General features: G+C 37.0%; 1 non-coding gene across 1 annotated transcript; it reads left to right on the top strand.

Annotated features, from left to right (window-relative positions):
- The first annotated feature begins 3,892 nt into the window (after positions 1–3,892).
- On the top strand, positions 3,893–3,999 carry LOC128296095 (small nucleolar RNA R71). Its single transcript, XR_008286643.1, has one exon. It is a non-coding gene; the product is annotated as a small nucleolar RNA R71 (small nucleolar RNA).
- The last annotated feature ends 1,890 nt before the right edge of the window (positions 4,000–5,889 follow it).

The raw sequence follows: 5,889 nt of genomic DNA, 5'->3' as shown, positions 1-5,889 counted from the left end.
TCTCCACCACTATATATTGAGATGATATGTCAATTAAAAGGTCTTTAGAGGGTTGTAACGTGGCTTTGGTTAGAGGGTGTGGTCACAAGCTGAAAGAAAAGGTTAGAATCGAGATTGAATTGAAAAATTACCTAACTAGAAAAATAACTAATCATTAATTGAATACAAGTAAGCTTCAATTAACACTTAAGCTCAAAAAACGATGAATAACTACTGATATATATGTATGTATTGTATTTTTTTTTAAAATAAGTCAAATAACATAAGCAATCTATAAAAATAAAACATAGCTAATCAATTTATTCAAATCAAGTCTCAAAAATATAGGGATCAAATTAATTTAGGGGATTTCAAAAATAATGGGTTAAGGGCTAATGTTGAGGGAAAATCAATGATTGAGTTGTTAGGCTCAAGGGGGTTCACTAAGGGTTAATTGTGAAGGTAGGCTTTTATGGAGTGAGTGGGTTAAACATAAGTGCCGTTATCATCTCGACATATCAAATCAAATGGTGTGGTCTTGACATGCAAAATCAAGCAAGTTCTAGAATGACAATTCAATGTTGACGCACTCAAAGCAATAATAAAAGTGAGCATGGAAGAAATAATAGATGCTTTACAAGTTCAAGATCTCACAAAAATTATGGCTTTTTGATGTTTAAACCTGTGAATTTTAACTCAAGATAATACCTAAACTTGGGTAAACAACCTAAAAATTTTTAATTCTCAAAAATCAACTTTATCATGCTTGATTCTCTAATTCCTTAAAGTTTGAATTGTCAATGCATAAATGTCTATGTTTTAATTCAAGACATATTAATAGAAAATCATAAATCAATCAAAATTCATTCTAATAATGATATGAGAATATCAAATGAGAATAAACAAAATTCAGGGATTTTTGTTGTTAATGATATAAAAAACCCCCCACACTTAAGATGTATATTGCCCTCAATGTACAAAGTTAGATTTACGACGGTATAGATATAAGATCATAAGATAGGGAGAGAATTGAAACTTCTTGAATGATGAATGGACTCCTTGATTTGGAGTTATGAAGAATAATTGGCCAAGGCAATGATGAGATTGAAGGAGGATACTCCGGTGGTGGTAGAGGTTGGTTCCACAACCAAAGTGTCCAGCGAAAAAGTTATCATGGTAGTCAGACAGGACATGGCAGTCGTGGAGAACCTTTTCCAGCTTTGGAGCTCTTTATAACTGTGATAGAATTAGGAACTTCTCTTAGGAAATATAAAGAAAAATAATTACTTGTAAAGAAATAGCCGAATAAAAATTAAAAAATCTCAAGATTAAATAAAAATAGTATTAAAGGAAAATAAAAAGTAATTTCAACATATAAATAAAGATAAAAATAAAAATAATAAAAATAATAGGTGTTAATAAAGAAATTGGGGCACACGGTCGTGGGGCTCGTTCGTGTGCCTTCATTTCAGCCCGTGCGTTTCGTGGTTTTTGAAATTGGGCGCATTGGTGCACACGGCCATGTTGCACGGCCATGTCATTCTTCGTTTGTTGATCCCACGCCCGTGTATGAAAGCATATGCCCATGCTGTTTTGACAGGCTCAACCACTGTCGGTGGGCACGAGCGTGTTGCAGGCCTGTGTTAATTTGGCAGGATTGCCCAGGTCATGTCACACGGCCATGGCAACTTATCGAATCCCTTATTGGGGAAATGTTTGCCCTGTTTTCACACGGCTGTATCACACAGCCGTGTCTCCGCCCGTGGTGTGAGCACGGCCTAAGGCACGCCCGTGTGCCTGGCCGTGTGGATTAGAAAACCTGTGTTTCAAGGGCTCAATTAGTGATTAGATGTTAAAAACTAAAATTCTGAAGAAATCAAAATTGTTAGTGCTCGGGTTGCCTCCTGAGAAACGCTTATTTATAGTCTAAACTCGACTTACTTCGATCTCGCATAGTCATGGTGGTTCGAGGAGTTTACACTCCTCATTCCTGCTATCAATTTTATCAAAATAAGGTTTTAGATGAGTATTATTTACCTTGAAAGTGTCGAATTTAGGATGAATTACCTTGACTGTAACGTATGGAAAAATATTGAGTACCGTGAGAGGAATTTCTCCATTAGATTCAGAAGTGGCAATATGAGGATCTGCTGCATCCAGTAGTATTTTGTCTCCAACCTTAAGTTGATTTGGTGGAATATTAAGCTCGTCAAGGTGTGGTTTTGGTTTATGTGTCCGTCATTCATTTAGTTCCTCAACACATAGCCTTCGTTCTTCATAGATAAGTTCTTCATTGTTGCTTGAACACGGCTCATGTGCGCTCTTCGAACCTGTTTTCTGCACAGAGGGTTTCACCATATGATCACTACTAGTAGTATGATTTACGCAATCACCCTCGATTTTTGAGGTGTTACTCAAATTACGAGCTTGAAGAGTGATTGTTTCATCACCCACACGAAGTGTGAGTTCACTTGTACCAACATCAATTATCGTTCTAGCAGTTGCTAAAAAGGGCTTCCCTAAAATTAAAGGTACGTTATGTCTAGAACAATGAAATCAACTGGGAATATAAATTTGTCAATTTTAACGAGTACATCTTCAATAATACCTCTAGGAAATCTGATTGTTTTATCGGCTAATTGAATACTTATCCTAGTTTGTTTGGGTTTCCCAAGACCTAGTTGCTTAAACATTTTGTAAGGCATGACATTGATACTAGCCTCTAAATCAGCCAAAACATTATTAACATCTAAGCTACCAATTAAACAAGAAATCGTAAAACTTCCTAGATCTTTTAATTTGTTGGCCAGCTTATTCTGTAGTATGGCTGAGCAAACCTCATTTAGCTCCATATGCGACGCCTCATCCAACTTTCGCTTATTTGTTAAAAGTTCTTTTAAGAATTTGACTGCGTTTGCCATCTGCGAAAGAGCTTCAATAAACGGTAAGTTAATATGTAATTTCTTTAATAATTTAAGGAATTTACGAAATTGTTCGTATGTGCGGTCTTTCCTTGTCGCATTGGGGTATGGCGCACGAGGTTTGTACTCTTTACTTACCGGTGTTTGTTCTCTATGGTCTACCACATCTTTGTTTTTACTTACCACGATTCCTTGTCTTAATTCTAGTTCAGGTTCCACTAACCCTTCCTTGTCTTGGATGGTAATTGCGTTAAGTTGTTCCCTTGGGTTAGATTCAGTGTTACTCGGCAGGCTACCTTGTGGTCGTTCAGATATTAATTTGGCGAGCTATCCTATCTGAGCTTCGAGCCTTTGGATCGACGCTTGTTGATTCTTTAGTGTTGTCTCGATATTTTGAAAACGAGTTTTTGACACCAAGATGAATTTTGTTAGCATCTCTTCAAGGTTCGGCTTTTTTTCTTGTTGGTAGGGTGGTTGTTGGAAGCCTGGAGGTGGTGGTCTCTGATTCCCTTGGCCTTCCCATGAGAAACTTGGGTGGTTCCTCCAACTTGCGTTGTAAGTGTTACTATAAGGATTATTTTGAGATCGAGGATTATTACCCATGTAATTTAACTACCCATGTAATTTAACTACTCGTTCTCCATGTGATGGCCATAGGGTGGGTATTTTGAATTGCTTGATCCACCTCCATTTGCTTCTGAATTACTGGGTGAACCTTTGAAGAACCAAGAAAACTATAAATTTTTCTATTCAAAAGTTATACCTGATTAGAGAGCATGGTGACCGAATCGACGTTAAAAACGCCGACTATTTTCATTGGTTTTGTCCTCATGGCTTGCCACTGATAATTATTCAGTGACATCTCTTCTATAAATTCATAAGCATCCTCAGGTGTCTTATTATTAATAGTTCCACCAGCAGCTGCATCAATCATCTGTCTAGCCGAAGGATTCAAGCCATTATGAAACGTTTGAACCTGTAGCCAGAGTGGTAACCCATGGTGAGGGCATCTTCTCAAAAGGTCCTTGTATCTCTTTCATGCATCGTAGAGTGTTTCTAAATCCGTCTGCACAAAAGAAGAGATATCATTACGTAATTTAGCCGTTTTAGCCCGCGAAAAATATTTTAATAAAAACTTTTCGGTTATTTGTTCCCAAGTAGTGATTGACCCTCGTGGTAATGATCGTTCAACCACTGTTTAGCTTTGTTCCTCAATGAAAAGGGAAATAACCGAAGATGAATGGCATCATCAGAAACGCCATTGATTTTAAATGTATCACAAAACTCCAGAAAATTCGCCAAGTGAGCATTGGGATCCTCGTCCTACAAACCATCAAACTGAACAAATTGATGTATCATTTGAATTGTGTTAGGTTTTAGTTCAAAATTATTTACAGCAATAGCAAGCCTAACTATGCTTGATTCAGTTCCTGTTAAAGAAGGTTTAGCATAATCATACATAGTACGCGAAGAAGGATTCTAATTAGCAGCAATCGTAGGAGGTAGTGAATTTTCCTGGTTTTTAGCCATCTCCTCGGTTTTGGTGTGAGTATCGTCCTCTTGCTCTTCCTCTGTGTATCTTAAGCTTCGCCTTATTTCTCTTCGGTTTCTGCAAACTGTGCGATCGATCTCACTATCGAAAAGTAATGGTCGTGACGGGTTTCTTCTGGTCATAAACTAGAAAAACCTGCCAAAAGAAAATAAAATAAAAGTTAGAAAAGTGAAATTAAACTAAAAATAGATTGCACTAAAAGTAAATATGGCTAAAGTAATAAAAATTGAATGTTCCTAATATCTTAGTTCCCCGGCAACGGCGCCAAAAACTTAGTACATGATATTCGTGACAGGTTTTAAAAATTTATAATTAATCGCTCTTGAAACCAACTATTATCATGATGAAGGCAAGTGTACCTATCAAACAATAGTATAGCTTTAGCAAGACCGGATTGTCGAACCCAAAGGAACCAAGAGTACTAGTAATTACTTTCTTTTTATTATCTAGCCTAAAAATTAAGGGATTTGTTTATCTAAACTAATTAAACTAAGGGTGCACAGAGAGAAAATTGGGGAAAAGCTTTTGGGAAAACTCGATTGATTAAGATAATACCCAAGGAAAAATCCACCTAGACTTCACTTGTTATTTAACTCTGAATCAGACGATTTATTCATTTGACTTGATCCGTAGAAATCCCTAAGTTATATTATTATCTCTCTTGAGACTAATAACGTTTAACCCTAGGTTAATTAATTGAAATCTCTTCCTAATTAACACCCTAATGTTGCATTAACTCGATCTATGGAATCCCTTATTGGGTTTCACCCTAATTCGGCAAAATCTTGTCACCCTATCTCTAGGCGTGTAATCAACTCCGGTTAATTACGACAAATTTACTCTTAAACAGGGACTTTTGCTCCTCTGAATAAGCGCATTAACTTGAATCAATATCCTGGAATATTAAAACAAGAATTAAGAACACATAATTAAGAACAAGTCAAATATTTATCGTACAATTCAGATAATAATAACAAGATTCGTCTTAGGTTTCATTCTCCTTAGGTTTCATTCTCCTTAGGTATTTAGGGGGTTTAGTTCATAATTATGAAAGAAAACATCTCAAAAGAGAAAAGATAACAAAACATAAAGAAAACTCAAAACTCCTGAAGGAAATTGAAGGGAGATCTTCAGTCTTGAAGAAGAATCCGGCTTCTGAGATGGATCAATCGGCTTTCTTTGAGTAATTCCTTGCCTCTTCCTCTGTATCCCCCTTTTATAGTGCCTCCTCAGGTGTTTAAATAGGCTTTAGAATGCTTAAGAGCCCTCAAAAGTGGCCTTTTCTGAATAGGACTATACTTGGGCTCGACAGCGACACGCCCGTGTGCGATTGCTTTAGACCGTGGTCAAGGCTGTTAAATAGGTACGAGCGTGTGGTCTACCCGTCAAAGTCGTGCTTCGATTCTGCCAAATCGGCACGGCCGTGTGGACTACCCG

This window comes from Gossypium arboreum, chromosome 7 (genome assembly GCF_025698485.1).
Source record: "Gossypium arboreum isolate Shixiya-1 chromosome 7, ASM2569848v2, whole genome shotgun sequence".
Taxonomy (NCBI): Eukaryota; Viridiplantae; Streptophyta; class Magnoliopsida; order Malvales; family Malvaceae; genus Gossypium; species Gossypium arboreum.
This window is presented reverse-complemented; position numbering and strand designations above follow the sequence as displayed.